We start from the raw sequence: 19,857 nt of genomic DNA, 5'->3' as shown, positions 1-19,857 counted from the left end.
CGAGAATCGCTTGGACAGGGGCCGTGATGGTGCCAAGTAGCGCACTATAAAGAAGCTTATCTTGGCGCTTCCAGATTGAGTACTCATTGTTGACAGTAACTTGACCATCATTTGTGAGTGTTGGTGATGAGATCGCCATAGATCCATCCACATGACCAGCTAGATCATAACCATCAAGAAGAGAGCGTACTTGACGATTCCACATGAGGTAGTTGGTAGAAGTCAGCTTCTTGACGTTGGACATGTTCACATTAAGCAACGTACGTGTACCGGAGACGAGTATCGTCTTGTGTGATGAAGTAGGTGAGCCATTGGACATGGTGAATAGGAGAGAGAGGAGAAGAAACAGAGGATGATGAAGAAGAGGAGATGAGAATAGAGAGCGTCGGAAAAAAAAATTTAAGGTATCGTAATACGCTCTGATACCATGTATGAAAGGAGGCTGAATACCTTATTGATAGGTATTAGTACAGTATTTATACAGAATACATAAAAGATTAGGTATTCACTAATTACAATAATAACCCTTAATGATATATCTCCTATACAATCTAGACGATAAAAGTAGGTAGTAAACTACTTAAAAAAATGACACAAAATCTTTCTTGTAATCTCTTGGATGCTTGCGGTCTTACTGTTCAACGCAGTTGACTTCTCGGTCGTGGACAACACTGGCGACTCGGCCGGGGGAAGGAGATTTCGGAAGGAGATCGGCGATGTAAACTACACTACTAAGTCTCTAAGGGCTGCAACAGCCTTCACGTGGCGTTTGTTCCAGCAAGCCAACAAGCCTTCGGACAGAAGGTCTACTCCAAAGATCTCAATGGTCATGGAGAATGGAGACGGCGTGGCATACAGTTCGCAAGGCGAGATACACTTCAACGCTGGATATCTCTTGGGTGTCTTGGGAGATGTAAGAAGGGAATTTACAGGCGTGGTTTATCATAAGGTGGTCCACTCTTGGCAGTGGAACGGTGCGGGCCAGGCTCCGAGTGGTCTCGTCGAAGAGATAGCTGACTACGTGAGAATGAAAGAGGGTTATGCTGCCAGTCACTGGGTGGGGCCCGGTCAAGGTGATAGGTGGGTGGGGCCAGGGTTATGACGTCACTATGAATTTTGTTTTTTTTGTAAACTGGCTTTCATATTAAATTTGGAATAAAGAAGAGAAAAACATTACAGGCCTTGGCCAGAGTATTATGAGCTAGACCCAGTGTTATAGATAAAAGAGACACATATCATTGGAACCCATTTGATGCGCCATCAAATCAGCAGCTGAACCAGAGATCAACCCAAAGCCCCACTCAACCAGCCAAGGCGCCTAACAGGACATAAGTGCACTAAAAATTCCATATTTTTGAAACTCATTTGATGCAGCCATCAAATCTGCAGCTGAACCAGAGGTCAATCCAAAGCCTACTCAACCAGCCAAGGCGCCAACCAGGACATACATGCACTAAAAATGTCATATCTAACAAACCAGTAGGGTGTAAATCACGAGAATAATTTTTATGGATTCTCCACTCAAGACGGAGTCCATGAAAATTGGAATTGGGCCAAAATATTCACGGAGCAAGAAGTTATGAATTTTACAAGACAGAGGTTTCTCAGCCCGTCCATCTGCGAGTACCCGACTTTAAAAGGAGATTCAATCCCAATGAAGAAGCACCCTGAACCAAATCCAATCATAGAAGTCAAGAGGAGTTTATCATATTCCCAGAGAGCCCAAGATCACCAGAAATGGTCAAGGAAATTGGAAGATATGATCAATTTCCCAAAACCGGCCAAACCAGTTCTACACTTGCCTCATTTGGAAGATCTGGGGTTCACATCAAACCAACCTCAAAAATGGCAACCAGGCGACCTTCTAAGTCATTCAGAGGCACTCCAAAACATCCTAATCAAACCATGCCACACTGGATCAGGCGGATCCCAATCAAACCAAAAGATCAAACCGGTTTGCATCAATTGGCCAAACCGACATCATTTAAGGAAAGTCTTCAAACTATTCAACTTGGTTCGAACCCAGAGCTATTTATGAAAACCAGGAGAACATATTAACCATCCAGAAGACATCATACACGGCCAAGAGGAATTCTACAAGTTCATACCATGCACCAACCAACATAGGATCAGGAGGATCCCCATTAACTCCAACTTGCCTTATTTGGAAGCTCTTGCATTCAAACTCCAACAGCTCTTTTTCTTTGAGTTTATGCACGACCTCAACACATTCCAAACCATCAAGAAGGTCCCAAGAAAGCTCTCTTATCCATCAAAATCCCATAAAAGGCTCCAACGGCTAGTTTTTCGATTTCTTGCTTTGTCTTTGATTTGTTTCCTTTTTTTATCTTTTTAGAACGTTAGGACCTTTGTATTTGAGAATTATATAAGCTCATAGACGTCCATTATAAAGAGCACCCTCAATCACCAAGTTAATAAAAAGTTATTCAGTTTTTATCAAAGATTGTTCTTTGTATAAAATATCGGTCTTTAGGATTCAAAGAGAGATTCTTTGTTGTTCTATTGATTTCGTGAGTCTAATTTATTTGTACAAATCAAATAAGCTCAGTTCACTGATTGAGAGAGTCAATCACATCGCCCCATCATTCCATCAGATTGAGAGATTCAATCAAAATCTCATCCGCAAATCCACTTCAATCCACTTCATCGCAAATATGTATCAAGCTGAGAGTGATACATATTTAGCAGCTTGATTCCGCCATTTCTATCCTTTCTTTCAGTTTATTATTCTTGTTTTATTCATATCATAATCCGCATCTCATTCATTCTTCATTTGGTTTCAGGTTTCATAATTAATTTCAGACCATATCGACCAATTGGCCACATCTTTGGTTGATCTGATTTGAACCACAAATAACCAATTGTGCGACCCCCATTCTGGGCTGCAACATTTGGTATCAGAGCTCAAGCTCCTGAATCAGATCCATTCTATCCTTCCATCATTCATCTTGTTTGCATTTGTTTTCCATTATATAAAAAAAAAACTGTTTTTGCATTTTTGTGTTCTTTGTTCATCATAAATTGAAAACCCATAAATAGTTGAGATAGGAGACCACCTGTTGTCTAGTTTGATTCATTTCATCTATAAAAAGAAAGAAAAACGTGTTTGCATTCATTCCACAGCTCCGCTTTCCATTTTTTGATTTTGTGCATTCATTTCAAAACAAAAAAATCTGCATTTACATAGTTGTTTCTTGCTTTAAAAATAAAAATAAAAAGTCATACCATTTTATTAATTTCGTGCATACCATATTTGTTTAATTATTTTGATATCTGCATTCAGAAAATAAAATAAAAATTATTCATGCATCTTAGTTTATATCATTTAGGTCCAACCATACATTTTTGTTTCTATTTCCTGTTCTTGCATTTCATCCGAAAAGAAAATTTTCAAAAAAAAAATATCATTGTTGGTTTTGCATTTCATATTTCTTTCCATAGTGTTTATTATCATTTTATATTATCTTCATTTCGTGCTTGCATTAAAAAAAAAGAAACATTTAAGAGCATAGTTCATATCATTTGCATATTGTAGTTTAATTGTTGCATCTTAAGAAAATTCAAAAAAAAATCAGCATTAATTTGTTTTCCATATTTTCTTTTAATTTGTGTTTAATATCACTCCTTATCGTTTCATTTCGAGATTGCATCCAGAAAACCAAAATAAAAATCATTTTTTTGCATAGTTCATTTCATTTCGGTTCATAATTGTATATTTTCTCGGTTTAGTTTAAGTTTTATTACTACATTTGTTTTATTTTGGTTCGACCAGAACTTCCCCATACTTCAATTGATCTTTGAAAGAGTTTTCCGGAAGTAATGGAAGGAGAAGCACACAACCTAACTCTAGAGGCCAGACTGAGCCAACACTTAGTAGCTATACAAAAGCTCAATGATAAGATTGCTCAGTTGGGGGAAAGAAATAAGCCACAAGGCCGACCATCACCACATGGAGAAAGAAGATTTGGAGATGCACCAGAGGCTGGCTATGTTGAACCCAAGCTACCGATCCTTCATGGATCACCCCACATCAAACATCTTGCTCTCATGAATACTTAACTCATTCTTATCTTGATTTTAAATCTACTAATGATGTTAAGATTTATTCTTTTTCAGGAAGTACTTGGAAAGATAAATACCTTGATTGGGAAAGAACCATGGATGAATGGTTTTCATACCATGGCGTGCCACATAATGAAAGGCTAAGACAAGCCATCAAACAACTCTCCAGAAAGGCATTCTCATGGTGGAAAAAAGTAGATTCTGCACAAGGTAAAAGTCCAGAAGTGGTTGTCACCAACTGGGAAGATCTTAAATGGATCATGATCAGGAAGTATGCTACTACACTTCCCACGCCAGAAACCAGAAGAAAATACCTAAGGAGATTTTCAAATGGTGTGTCCAAAAAGGCAAAGAGAATGGGGCCACAACAAGGCCATAGAAGCTTAATCCATCAAGACCAGATTTGGCCAAACAAGAAGCCCACGGTTTTATATGATCAATACCAGCCTTATGAGGTGCCAAAGGCCATGGAGAAGAAGAACTTTGTCAGCCAAGACAAAGATAAACCGATTTTTCAAGAAAAAACCAAGGTAAGTCCTATACTTGATAAATTTGTTTATAAATCATCTCCCACTGGTATGAGTCACTTGTTTTTGTCCAAGGATGTTAAGACAGGTCTTGAGGTCCAGGAAGACACGATCTCCACATCCTTGTTGAGATCAAAAGTTTTCCATGATTTAAGTCCAAGAGACAAGGAGATTTTAAACCCAAAGAAAGAAGAGCCATCAAGCCAATGTAAGTCTTCTAACTCTGAGGATTTAAAATATCAGACATGTTATAGATGTCATAAGAAAGGACATTATGCTGTAGTTTGTCCTACCAAGCAAGTATTGATAGAAACATCACTAGAAAAGAAAACAGATTTATCTATGAAGAGTGATAGTTTTATTCAATTTGATTTATTGGTTCCAAATTATTGTGTAATGCACTTGTCTTTGTCAAAAGGTGTAGTAACAGGAATTAAAGAGCATGAATTCAAAGGAGAGGAGTCACCAGTCGCCACACTAGTGATGAACCAGGAGAAGGTTCAAGACACGAAGCTGTCCATATTGCTTAAAGAAGCAAAACCGGTCATAAAAGTATCCCACCAAGGTAAGTGTCTAACACCACCTAGAGATACTAGTACTGACATGTGTGTTCTTGGTACAGGGAGTAAAAATAAAAGCTACATGCTTAGTGAAGTTCCAAGGAAGGAACAAGACCATAAGTTCAGTCATGAATCACCTCACAAGTGGAAATCAAAATCTGAACAATGGATTGTTCAAGTTCCAAAACCTATTGTAAGATTCATTTTAGATCAGAATGTTCTTAATATTTCCATGACAGATATAATTCACTTGTTTCTTGTCCAGAATGTTGAGATTATTTCAGGTTGCAAAGAAGAAAGCTTCAAAGAAATCCCACTGGATAATCTTTTTGCAAAGAGAATCAACTCCAAGGGAGACCAGAAACGTGGCCACCAAAACTTTGAAGGACCATCCACTCCAGAAGATATTCAATGGCCTAACCATAGCATAGGCGTGATCCTTTCACATCTTCTCAAAGAAGAGCCACAAGATTCACCATGTATCACCAAACCGAAATTATACCAAGGTAAGGTTCTAAACTCTCAAAAGAGAATGAAATCTGACTTGCTCTATCTTGGTGCAGGTTATCCAGTTTCGAGGTCGAAAATTTTTCAAGGGGGAGGGTATGATGCAGCCATCAAATCATCAGCTGAACCAGAGGTCAACCCAAAGCCCTACTCAACCAGCCAAGGAGCCAACCAGGACATACATGCACTAAAAATACCATATCTTACAAAAAAGAAGGGTTTAAATCATGAAAATAATTTTATGGAATCTACACTATAGAGGGAGTCCAGGAAAATTGGAATCGGGCCAAAATATTCACGGAACAAGAAGTTATGAATTTTACAAGACAGAGGTTTCTCAGCCCATCCATCTGCGAATACCCGACTTTAGAATGAGATTCAAGCCCAATGAAGAAGCATACTGAACCAAATCCGATCATAGAAGTCAATAGGAATTTATCATATTTCCAGAGAGCCCAAGATCACCAGAAATGGTCAAGGAAATTGGAAGATATGATCAATTTTCTAAAACCGGCCAAACCAGTTCTACCCTTGCCTTATTTGGAAGATCCGGGGTTCACATCAAACCAACCTCAAGAATGGCAACCAGGCGACCTTCTAAGTCATTCAGAGGCACTACTCAACATCCTAGGAAGCACCATGCCACACTGGATCAGGCGGATCCCAGTCAAACCAAAAGATCAGGCTGGTTTGCATCAATTGGCCAAACCGACATCATTTAAGGAAAGTCTTCAACCAATTCAACTTGGTTCGACCCAGAGCTATTTATTGAAACCAGGAGATCATCTTAACCATCCAGAAGACATAATACACGGCTAAGAAGAGTTCTACAAGTTCATACCATGCACCAACCAACATAGGATCAGGAGGATCCCCATTAACTCCAACTTGCCTTATTTGGAAGCTCTTGCATTCAAACTCCAACAGCTCTTTTTCTTTGAGTTTATGCACGACCTCAGCACATTCTAAACCATCAAGAAGGTCCCAAGGAAGCTCTCTTATCCATTAAAACCGTCCAGGTTCAAGAAGAATCAAGTTTCTCACTTGGAGCCAAAATCCCATAAATGCTCCAACGACTAGTTTTTCGATTTCTTTCTTTGTCTTTGATTTGTTTCCTTTCTTATCTTTTTAGAACGCTATGACCTTTGTATATGAGCATTATATAAGATCATACACGCCCATTGTAAAGAACACCCTCAATCACCAAGTTAATAAAAAGTTATTCAGTTTTTATCAAAGATTGTTCTTTGTATAAAATATCGGTCTTTAGGATTCAAAGAGAGATTCTTTGTTTTTCAATTGATTTCGTGAGTATAGTTTATTTGTGCAAATCAAATAAACTCAGTACACAGATTGAGAGAGTAAATCACATCGCCCCATCATTCCATCAGATTAAGAGATTCAATCAAAACCTCATCCGCAAATCCACTTCAATCCATCATCTGATCAAGATGAGAGTGATACACATCCAGAAGCTTGATTCCGCCATTTCTATCCTTTATTTCAGTTTATTATTCTTGTTTTATTCATATCATAATCTGCATCTCATTCATTCTTCATTTGGTTTCAGGTTTCATAATTAATTTCAGACCATATCGACCGATCGGCGACATCTTTGGTTGATCTGATTTGAACCTCAAATAACCAATTGTGCGACCCCCATTGTGTGCTGCAACACCATTAGGCCCATCAGTTGAATTATGAAGAGGAAAGGCAAAGAGTCGCTTGTCGGTAGTGAGAAGAGGCGTGATTATTTTGGTCTTTCCGCCTTAGCTTATGATCGGAGGAACCATAACTGCATCATAGCCGAGGAGGCTCTCGGGTTCTTTGATCGGACGCTCTGTATACGGTTCCTGATCTGCTTATCAATGGTGGAGATGATTTTTTCGGTAGCTTTGAAGGTGTGTTGGTGGAGCCTAACATTGCGCTCATTCCAGATCCAATAGATGGTGGCTTGTACCGCAATGAGAGTGAGGCGATTGAGATGCCTTTTACTCCCTAGAGACTGAAGTTGTAGAAGCGTAGATTCCCAGTTAGTCGAGGGTTGCAGTTGGCATCTCCCTGCTATTTCTCGCCATATCCTAGTAGTGTAAGTGCATTCAAAGTATAGATGGTTCCTACTCTCATGGAGAGCATTTCAAAGTAAGCAATTATGGTTAACCTCAATTCCCCATCTAATCAATCTATCTCTTGTAGGGCAACGATCAAGCAACACAAGCCAAGTTAGGAAACAATGACGAGGGATACCGTAAGAGAACCACACAACTTTTGCCCATGGAACTAGAGGTTTCAGACCCTTTAGGTAGGTGTAAATCTCCCCCATGTTGTACTTACTACGAACTGTTCCCTCAATTTCCCACTCATAGTAGTCGGCCCTCTCATCCAAGTTTACAGTTGTAAGGTGAATCTGTAACGCTAGCTGATCGGCTGTTCGCGCTGGGGGAAAGAGCCATTGAACATTACAGTAGAGAGACGCGATCGTTGCTGTTTGTGGAATGCCGAGTCTAGAGGATCTTGCATTTAAGAAAGTATAGAGATTACCAAACAGTGACCAGTTATCAACCCAAAAGCTTGTGCTCTCTCCATTGCCAATACACCTTCTAAGGATCGGGTAAACTAGCTCCCTTGATTTGATCAACTTGTTTACCATCCATGAGAATGAATTAATTGTTCTGATTGTCCAATAGTTGATTAAGTCTCCCTTTAAGATAACTTCCTTAAACCAACACACCCAAACTGAATCAGGTCGAAAGAAGAGCAACCAGATGAGCTTTAAGATGCAGGCTAGATTCCAACTGTGAAGATCTTTTACACCCAGGCCTCCTTGCTCCTTGGTAAGTGTTACCGTGTACCATCCCACTCTAGCTGAATTATGACCTTCACTGCTACCTTTCCATAAGAACAGACCACATAAAGAGTTTATCTTGTTGATACAGGCTTTAGGCAGTATAAATGTGGAGCACCAGAAAGTAGAAACACCAGCTATGTCAGTTTTTATCAGGAGTAAGCGTCCTGCAAAGGAGAGGGCTTTGACAGACCAAGATGAGAACCGCTTTTTGATCTGTTGCAGTAAAGGCTCACAGTTCTGGAAGCTCAGCTTCTTGGTACTCAAAGGAACGCCCAAGTACCTCATTGGTAGTGACCCACAAGGCATTCCAGTAGAGGCTTGTATTGCTGCGATTTCTGGATCAGTAAGACCCGATGCAAAGAAACTCGACTTTTGCAAGCTCACCGCAAGTCCTGAACGTCTTTCAAACTCATGGAGGATTTGGATAACTCTTTTCACTGATTCGATAGGTCCATCAATAAAGATCAGGAGGTCATCCGCAAAGGAGAGATGAGTCAATCTTGTTTTCCTGCATCGATGATGGTAAGATAAACTTCCGGTTCTTGCATCCTTGTCTAACATCAGTGATAAGTAATTCATAGCTATTACAAACAGGTAAGGAGACAGTGGATCTCCTTGCCTCAAGCCTCTTTTCCCCTTAAAGTACCCATTGACAGTGCAATTGTAACCCACCATAAATGATGTCGTGTAGATGCAGGCTCTTAGGAGACGTGTGTAGGCTGGAGGCAAATTTAAGCTTTCAAGTGCTGTGAAGAGGAAATCCCATGATAGTGTATCAAAGGCTTTGGCTATGTCTACTTTGACGGTAATTTTCTTAGACCCCTTGTTTCTATGGTAACCATTCACAAGTTCACTAGTTAGTACCGTGTTTTCCACTAGGAGCCTGCCCTCAACAAACGCTGTTTGATTAGGCATGATTAGATCTTTAAGAAGAGGCTTGATTTTTCTCACCAGCAATCTAGATATAACCTTATAAACTGTATTGAGGCAGGATATAGGTCCAAACTTTGAAATACGAGAGGTTCCAGTGAATTTAGGAACAAGCGAGAGGATTGTTGAGTTTTTTGTTTTTGGCAGGAAACCAGAGTTGAAGAATTCTTGGATCGAACTGATACACTCGCTTCCAACCAGAGACCAAGCATCTTTGAAGAAATCAGAAGAAAGACCATCTGGTCCTGGTGCTTTGTTCGGGTTCAAGGAAAACATCAGTTTGGTAATCTCCTCCGGGGTTGGCATCAAAAGTATCATGTCTCTCTGGTGATGACTACACTGAAAAGGCGAAAGACTCTGGAACCAGTCAGGTGAAGTGAACCAAAGTTGAGGCATACACTCAGGTTCTAGGACTGTCTTAAAATGAGCAACAGCGTGGGCGCTCATCTCCAAGGGGTCTGCGATAATTGCGCCAGTGAGAAGAAGGAATGAACAAATGGCGTTGAAGCTTGCTCTGGCTTGACAAACCTGATGAAAGTAAGTGGTGTTAAGATCACCTTCTAGTAGCCAGTTCATTCTCGACTTCTGCTTGAAGTAACATTCCTCAATCTGCCTTAGAAACTGACATTTCTGATTTAGTTGTTGTTCCTCCGCAAACGTTTCAGGTGTTGGATCCATAAGAGCTTGTACCTGCACAAGTTGTAACAAACTGTAAGTCTCTTTCACTCTCTGTTGAATATTGAAATAGTTCTCTCGGTTAAGTATTTTTAAACTTCTCTTAATGCTTTTCAGCTTCCAACACAGAGAGGTTAGGTTGGCAGACACACTTCCGGCCTGAAACCAAGCGTCACTAACAACCTCCAAGAACCCCGGATGTTTGGTTAGGTAGTTTAGGAATTTAAAGGGCTGGGTACCGGCTTTTGGTAGTTGGAAGGCTAGGTTGATAAGACAGGGAGCATGATCAGAGGGGGCTGGGGGTAAAAACGTAGCAGTAGCATGGGGAAAGGTAGTAATAACTTCACTGTTAATTAATAATCTGTCTAGTTTCTTTGCAACTGGATCAATATCTCGCTTATTTGTCCAAGTATGGACAGGGCCTTGGAACCTCAGATCAAAGACGCTCATCTGCGAAAGGGCATCTCTAAACTGATACATCTGCGAAGAGTGAGTGAGGTGATTGAACGCAGAGTGCTCATAGGGAAGGTGTATCTGATTGAAATCACCTCCTATCATCCAGAGTTTCGAATCAAGCGCAAGGGATGTATGGAGGTTTAAAATCTCCACCCAAAGGTCTGTTCTTTCTTCACTAAGATTTGAAGCATAGATGGCTGAGTAGATGATAGGAGCACACTATGAGGTTCTTGGATGACTGTAACAATATAAGAAATGGGTTCATTGCGAAGCTGAACAAGAAGATGAAGAATGGGTACAGTGACGGCTTCTTGGTTGATTTGCTTGGGAAAGACGTGAATCAACTATGGAGAGAGTACAAGGCCAAGTATGGACAATGAATTAATAAAATAGATAAATAAATTATACGGTACCAAAATAAAATTATATTATAAGCAATCAACAATGAAAAAGTCTTAGCAGTAATTTTTATTCACTTATGGTTTTGTAAGTTTGGATTGTAGTATAGATCCTATTTAAGTTCTACTATACTATATTTTTGCGGGACCTGTTCAATAAGTTGTGACTAAAAATATATATGTGCCTCTTTTTTTTTTTATCTACTATTAAGTTTTGAACCCCTTTAAAACTCTATTATTAATATTACATGCTATTTATATAACATATAATCGAATTACTTAATCTAAAACATCATCACATTAATCCATCCTTTGGTTATCTACAGATAAAAGAACAATAAAAATTTCAGATACACTTACTAATCAAACCATGACTCTGCTTATTTTCTAGCATTAATATTTTATGGTTTTAATACTCTGATTAAAACTGTTGTGCCAAGTTTCTCATCCATTCCTTTGATAGTGAAAGCCTTGGTTTCACCTATTTTTTGTACTTCATCTTGCAAATCCACGAACAACCAGCCTCTCGATCATCCACCTTCTAACGGTAGTGGTTCCTCAAAACTGAAATTGCCTCAAATGGTAAAAGCTACAAAAACAACAACACAATTAACAAAGTTTACCTAAGTTGTACCAAGTTATACATTATAAATTCGACACGGAGTATTAATTTGTCCGAAGCGCGTAGCTGACCATTGGTGCATTTTAGAAAAAAAATTAAAGGAAGCGCGTAGCTGACCATTGAACCAGTCCGAAGGTCGACATTAAGAGACAACTATCGATCGACGCACATCCTGTGCCGTCGATCGACAGCGAAGCGCGTAAGATCCGACTAGGTTTCCAGCCGACTTAAATCGCAAGTAAAACACATTTACAAAAATACTCCTTGCTGACTTTAACCTAATATTTATGTGTTCTGCCATTGTTCTAGGCAACACACGCTTTTCATACTTTCATACTTTTCACAGCAAACAATACTTAGAGTTTTTAGTAGTTTAGAGAGAAGATGCAAGACTCCTTTCAGATATTTGTATTGGAACTCCATTATTTCTAACTCTATTATATTTATGAAATTTATTCAGTTCTCTGTTACGATTTACTTTCCCATGTCTGAGTAATTCACTTGTTAAATTTAGGGTTCAAATAGGTTATGAGAGATTAGCCCAAAATATAGAATTGCTAAGGTGACAAATATCATTAAAGGAATTGTGGTTAATGCATGTGTTCTAGAGTAGCTAACTAGAACCTTGAGCTTAGGATTGTGGACAACTATGACAGTAGGTTCTGCACCAGAATTAATTCCCTTGAGCTAGGATTGCTAGAAACAAGCAAAAGCTGATTTAGACAATACTAGTGAACTTCTCGATCAACTCGCTAACGCTTAAGAGAACATCGATCGACGTTCTTACCATACCATCTATCGACGTTCGTTCCGTATCAATAAGCGACAACTGAGATATTGGACTTAGTCAATAGGATTGATTCAACAGCGAAAGCTGGAATATTTTCTCATAAGAAGTCGAGTTCTAGGATTGACAACCTAAGTATTCTATACCACTATAATCCTGATTACCTGAATAGAAACCCTAGAGCTAGCGCTTTCTAATAACTGTTTAAAAACCTCAAACTAATCAACTAAACAACTGCCTTGTTCGCTTTGCTTGCTTATTTAATGTTTTAATAATTTACCTAACTGCTGATTAGGATCTATTTTGTGCCCTAGCTCCTTGTGGATTTGATCCCTAAGTAATACAACGGAACCTCTGAGAGAGTAAAAGGTACTCCTAGGGTAACTCAAGAGGAATCGTCAGAAACCTTGAGGTGCATATTAGTAATGCCCTAGTTCCAGTAGACTTCCATGTCATGGACATCAAGCTCAACTGGAATTTTCTTTATTACTTGGGAGAGCCTTCATGGCTACTGTAGAAGCAGTATGCGATATGCAGACCAACAAGTTGTGCCTGACACTCATAGACCCTACTGTCTATTATCATCCAGTGAGAGTTGTCAAGCAACAGACGAGATACATGGAGATTGGAGACGATCCATGATTCATTGCAGTTTGTTACTGCGACCATGGAGCTGAAGTGGAATCGGATAATGAAGCATCGATGGACACTCAACCTGCACCGTCGCTCAATGAGAAGTCTGAAGCGGCATCGACAAAGCTTTTGAAGCACTGATCGATAGTGATTCTGTGAATGAGATAGACGACTTCCCAAAAGGATATATCAACAGTTGGGAGAATGATTACTACCAACCTAGCTTCGTAATTCAGACTGCTACACCTTCAAAAAAGAAGATCAGCGCAATGGAACTTGATGAGTATGATGAGGACTACAGAGAAGAAGAGATCATTGAGTACAGTGGCCTTGCCATGGAAGAAGCATGAGTTCTCAATATTTCCCATGAGACCAGAGGGGAAATATCGATCGACAGAAACCACAAACCATCGATCGACACTCATCACGAGACAGAGTCAGATGCAAGAGCAAAAGATGCTGTCGATTTTGGTTATCTCAGAGCAGATGAGTTTGGTATTTTCAGAGATTCAGAAGGACAAGCACGTGCTCTGGATGGACGAGTTATACACATCTATAAAGACTTCGCAGAAATTCGTGCAAGGGCTAGTGGATCAGGAAACCCTCTCAGTCGTCAAGAAGAAACAGAAGATCTAGCTTCAGTCGATAGGACATGTCAACCATCGATCAATGATCTTTACGAGTATGGACAGAGAGCTTGTGATCATAGCGGCAGCAGAAGATTCCAATGGGAACGAAGAGATGAATACGGCATATACAGAGACGAGCATGGAAATGCACGATCTGTAGATGGCAGAATCATTTATGTCTCAAAGGAAGACATCGGGGAAATAATGGAAAGAGCTGCAATCGATGGACACACTCATATCTGTCTACCAGAATATGCAGAGAAAGTCACCAGAACCATGCTAGTGCCAGTCACTTACAGCAGAGGAGAGATAAATGAAATGGTACATGGGATCTACAGAGCCCATGAGATGTCACTGGATGACTCCTACATGAGGCTTGATGATGTCTATTACCCAATCGAGAACAGAATCACCAAGATCTGTACGCATGGATGAGCTGAAAGAGGAGATAGATATGATTCGATCAGAAGATTGTCCATCAATCGACGGTCACACTCGACCATCGATCTACACTAATCACATATTTTTCAAAGATGGGCTGGTAACAGTGAAGTTGTTAGAAGACAAGCCTGATGAGATTAATTTTGCTCAAGACTTGCTGAAGGAGGATATTTCCCAGAGATTTGAAGACATCTTAGAAACTACACATGCCAGACTTAGAATGCATCAAGGCTGTATTGGAAATCTTCAGAAAAGGATGCATGCGAATGAGGTTGCTAAGGAGATAATGAAAACCCAGTGGACCAGAGGAGATGAAGCCATAAGAAGCTTCATTGGTACATGGTTTCAGATGAGCAAAGAAGATGTAGACACTTGTTTTCCAGCAAGTAGTCACTTCCTTCCTTTCTAGCCAACCAACCTCCAAAAGTCAAGCTAAATGACTTAAAATAAGCGCTGAGTGAGAGGCAACCCACTATTAGGTAAGTTTTATTTAGTTTTATTTTGAATTTATTACTGATTTTCACATTTAATTTATTGCTGGTCAAAAAAAGAGATCCGAGGAGACGATTGCTCAGCCTATCGACCGATGAGACCTAGTTGATATCGATCGACAATACTACACCAGACACGATTGATAGACACTTTATTGTGTCGATCGACACTAACACCAGCGAGCAAGTATATCGTTCTTCCTTATTATATTGTGTACTTATGATATATATTCTCACCAAACTTCGACTAGATATACACTGAGGACATTGTTATTTAAGTCTGGGGGGGAAGTTTACTGATATTTAGTTTATTTATGAGTCTTATAAAATGTTTTCAAAAAGTTTTTATTGAGTCAAGAAGGGGAGAATGAAATTTTTCATTTTTACTTACTATTTAACCACTCTCTAGCACCACTCTTAGATTTATTGACTGAAGAGTGTATTAGAGATACTAAAGTGGATCACCGGCTAGTTATCCACACTTGCTGAGAATGTTTGAAGGTACCAAAGCTGACCTCAAACCTAATTGAGCTTAATCTGCTTATCTTGGGGCTTGGTATACCTATTATCGGATTCCTCCTGCATGTGTGGAAGGTAAAAGTCTGTGTGTTTCTGATTCCCTCCTCTCTCTCTCTCTCTCTCTCTCTCTTCGACATCTATAAGAATAAAATATTTAAATGATTTCCTGCGGTTTAGAGGGGTAGAAGTGTCTCCTGTGACCCCATTATTCTTCTCTAATGAAATGATCACACATCGTTGGAAGCGAGGGATATGAGTGTCTCCTGTGACCCCATTATTCGCCTACACTTTGCAAAGAAAACAAAAAAGAGAAAAATTGAAAAGAAGATGAATAAGATGGACTGTATCAGCATCATTGTTCATTGGAATTGAGATTCAGAGAAGAGGGAAAGAGAGACTACATGTGTGTTCAGAAACTTGCTTGAGTAAGAGTCCATGTGTCTTTTGATCGATACTCCCAAGGTAAAGCCTACATTTTTGTATATGTAATAAATGAGGTCAGTAGAGGGGTTAGTCAGACAGTATTAGCTAAGTTGCTGGTTCGATGGATTTGGTTGATAAGCTAGGATTTGGTATATTAAATACCTCTAAAGTTGGAATTGATTTGATGTAGCTTGCAACATTGTAGAGGTGATGATAGTGATTTCTTAAATTGTGTGAGTCCCTGCTGTTTTCAAACCCCTTTCATAAAAACTACTCTTTGTTTTGCTTGAGGACAAGCAAAACGGTAAGTATAGGGGAGTTGATATACCATGGATTTTACCCGCTTTTAGCCATGGTATATGAGTATTTTAGGATATAATTATTATGTTTTGGAGTCTTTTTAGCATATTTATAGGTTCAAGAGTGTTTAGGAGAAAAGTGGTGATTTTGCTGCATTTTATAGATAAAATGGGAGGTGTTGGGGGAAAATACCCCGGTATCATTTCCTCCAGCCTCCAGGCAGGACCCAGACCCTCGGGTCCCCGATAAGGAAACGCTCTGGGTCCACGCTAGAAGGAACCCCGAGTTCGGTCCCTGGAACCGAGGTCCCTTCCAAGAAATGGAAAACTTACGACAAGGAAAACATTCTATATTTCCGAATATGGAAGTGTTTAACCTAATGAAACTGACCCCTAGATGACTATATAAGAGCTACTAAAAGCCTAAAGCAAGGGATCGACTTCTCCAAGGCTTAGAGACTAGAATTAGACGACTAGAACTAGGGTTTATTCAAAGATCATTGTAACCTCTCTTGTTCTTGTTTGTCTGATCAATAATACCTCTCTTCAAGCCCATATTCTCATTATTCTCTCAAATCCTTACGAAATACATATAAACTCATAGGGTTTACCAGCTTGTCCAACGTTCCGTAGTACTCACAAAGAGTCTACACAAAAATCCTCTAACAGTTTGGCGCTAGAAGGAGGGGAGTAATCTAACTATGTGATGGTGGCGATGGATAAGTATGACAAGCCATCCGAAGCTGTTCGAGGAGGGATTAAGCCCCCGGGCTTATCCACTAACCGTCAAGGCCGAGCAAGCAAGCTCGTCCAAGCTACGCCCGTCCTATCATGCCCGCGAGGAAGGACGATCTACGTCATATCTGAAGGATTGGAGGCATGCAGTGCGAATCATCCCGCCATCCAAGAAAGCACCAAGGATATAGGGGGCAGCTCGGAAAGGATCGAATCAGAGTCCCCCGAGATCGATGAAATAAGCTTCACTGCCGAAGAGCGAGAGGGAGTCCTGGCACCCCATCACGATGCCCTCGTTGTCTCGCTTTCCATAGCGAACTGTCTGGTCAAAAAATATTGGTGGATAGCGGTAGCTCCAGTAACATCATCTTCCAAGCGGCATATCAAAGTTTAGGGTTGGAAGAGAAAGCCCTTATACGCAAAGCAACCCCCTTAGTAGGGTTTAGCGGAGAAATTAAACAAGCGACAGGGGAGATCATCCTCCCTATCTATGCCGAAGGGGTTAGCCTACTCACTAGGCTCCTGGTCGTTGATTGCCACTCCTCTTACAACGTAATCTTGGGCCGAGCGTGGATCCATGGAATGAGAGCAGTTCTCTCAACTCTCCATCAGATAATAAAATTCCCTACCTCTCGGGGCATCAGGGAGATTAGAGGAGATTAGGAAACCTCCCGCCATTGTTACCAAATCGCTCTAAAGGAGCGAACCAAGACAGCACCACCCCCGCAAATCAAGTCCCAAGTTCCGCATACAGAGGGACCAGAAGTCGAAGATATGGATGACGTGCCACTAGTCGAAGGTGACTCAACTCGTAACCTCAAGATCGGCTCCAAGCTCTCCGAGGGATTGAGAAGAAGACTAGTAGATTTTCTCAGGTCTAATTCCGATTGTTTCGCATGGTCCCACTTGGACATGCCCGGGATCGATCCCGAGATCATTATGCATCAGCTGCAGGTGGATCCCTCGCACCAACCTATAAGACAGAAGCGAAGAAAGTTCGCTCCAGAAAGAGACTTTATAATCAAAGAAGAGGTCAAGAACCTATTAGAGGCGGGATTCATCCGAGAAGTGCAGTATCCAGAGTGGCTAGCCAATGTGGTCGTAGACAAGAAAAAGAACGGAAAATGGCGGGTCTGCATCGATTTCACAGACCTCAACAAGTCCTGTCCAAAGGATCCTTTCCCTCTGCCGCACATCGATAAGCTTGTCGATGCTACGACAGGACACCAGGTAATGAGCTTCATGGGCACTTTCTCTGGTTACAACCAAATACTCATGCATCCCGAAGACCAAGAGAAGACCTCCTTCATGACGTCTCGAGGGATCTACTGCTACAAGGTCATGCCCTTTGGCTTAAAGAACGCCGGATCAACATATCAAAGGTTGGTGAACATGATGTTCGCGGATCAAATAGGAGAAACTATGGAGGTCTACATTGACGATATGCTGGTAAAATCCCTAGAGGCGGAGGACCATATCTCGCACCTACAACAGGCCTTTTCTACCCTCCGTAAATATAATATGAAGCTCAACCCAGCCAAGTGCTCGTTCGGTGTCAGCTCCGGAAAATTCCTAGGGTACATTGTAACCCACCGGGGCATCGAAGCTAATCCAGAACAGATCAGAGCTATCAATTCAATCCCTTCCCCGAGGAGCGTAAAAGAAGTCCAGATGCTGACCGGCAGAATGGCGGCCTTAAGCAGATTCATCTCCAGGCTCTCTGACAAGTCCCACGCCTTCTTTGAAACCCTCAGGAAGCCAAAGGATTTTGAATGGACCGAGAAGTGCGAGTCGGATCTCCAGGAGCTCAAGGCTTATTTTACTACTCCCCCTCTCTTATCTAAACCCTTGCTTGGCGAAGTCTTACTGCTATACCTCGCAGTCTCAGAGCACGCAGTTAGCGCCGTCCTGGTCCGAGAAGAGGGAACCAAGCAACTGCCAATCTATTACGTGAGCAAAGCCCTTCTAGATGCGGAAACCCGCTATAGCCACCTAGAGAAGTTGGCCCTAGCCCTAATGGTCGCCGCACGTAAATTACGGCCTTATTTCCAGGCTCATCCGGTCGTAGTCGTTACTTCCTTCCCTATAAAACTGGTTCTACATAAACCCGAGGTCTCCGGACGATTGGCGAAGTGGGCAGTCGAGCTAGGGGAATATGATGTGATCTTCAGGCCGGCTACGACAATTAAGTCCCAGGTCCTAGCAGATTTTGTGGCTGAATTCTCTCCAGACCTACTCCCGGCCCTCGAACAGGAAGTACGCCTCCAGAATGCAGCAAAAAAAAGAAAGAGAGTGGGTCTTGCATGTGGACGGCTCCAGCAACATTCGAGGGGCAGGAGTGGGAATCGTGCTGATATCACCAACAGGAAACACGGCTTCGAGAGCTGTGAGATGCAACTTTAAAGCGACAAACAATGAAAGCGAGTACGAGGCCTTGATCGCAGGACTATCGCTCGCTCACCACCTGGGCGCCGAAAATATCCAAGTCTACAGCGACTCCCAGCTAATTATCAATCAAGCACAGGGAGAATACCAGGCCAAGGATGACAGCATGATCTGGTATCTAGCAGTCGCCCAACGTCTCATCGATAAGTTTAAAAGCTGCAAGCTCACGCAGATTCCCAGAGACCAGAATTCACAGGCCGATGCCCTAGCTAATCTAGGGTCGGCCCTCCAGACGCAGACTCAAATGAGCATCACTCTACTAGTGCATCAATGGCCGGCCACCCTAGTAGAGCCGCCGAACGAAGAGATTTCCACCATCGAGGAAGAAGAAACCTGGATGACTCCCTTAGTCCGGTACCTAGAGGACGATATACTCCCAGAAAGCCGCAATGAGAGCAGGAAAATTAAGAAACAGGCCGCCAAATACTGCCTCTCTCAGGGAAGATTATACCGCAGGTCGTTCGCCGGTCCATATCTAAGGTGTGTCACACCCCGTGAAGCAGCTAGAATCCTGGTCGAACTACATGAGGGAGACTGTGGATCCCATTCCAGTGGAAGAAGCCTGGTGTTGAGAGCTAAGAGAGCGGGTTAGTATTGGCCCACGATGGCTGAAGACACCAACCAAAAGGCTAGACTCTGCGACAAGTGCCAAAGGCATGCCCCAATCCCCAGATTACCTCTGGAGAATCTCAAATCCATAAGCTCACCATGGCCTTTCAGGAAATGGGGCATGGATATAGTAGGAAAATTTCCCATGGCGCCGGGGCAGAAAGTCTTCCTCCTAATAGTAACAGACTATTTTTCAAAGTGGGTCGAAGCAGAGGCGCTCAGGAGAATAACCAACCTCCA

The 19,857-nt window shown here is 41.4% G+C and overlaps 1 pseudogene; it reads left to right on the top strand.

Annotated features, from left to right (window-relative positions):
- The first annotated feature begins 598 nt into the window (after positions 1-598).
- LOC106372707 lies at positions 599-12,497 on the top strand (annotated as a pseudogene).
- The last annotated feature ends 7,360 nt before the right edge of the window (positions 12,498-19,857 follow it).

This window comes from Brassica napus, chromosome C7, assembly GCF_020379485.1.
Source record: "Brassica napus cultivar Da-Ae chromosome C7, Da-Ae, whole genome shotgun sequence".
Classification (NCBI taxonomy): Eukaryota; Viridiplantae; Streptophyta; class Magnoliopsida; order Brassicales; family Brassicaceae; genus Brassica; species Brassica napus.
Note: the sequence above shows the minus strand (reverse complement) of the source record. Positions and strands in the feature narration are given on the sequence as shown.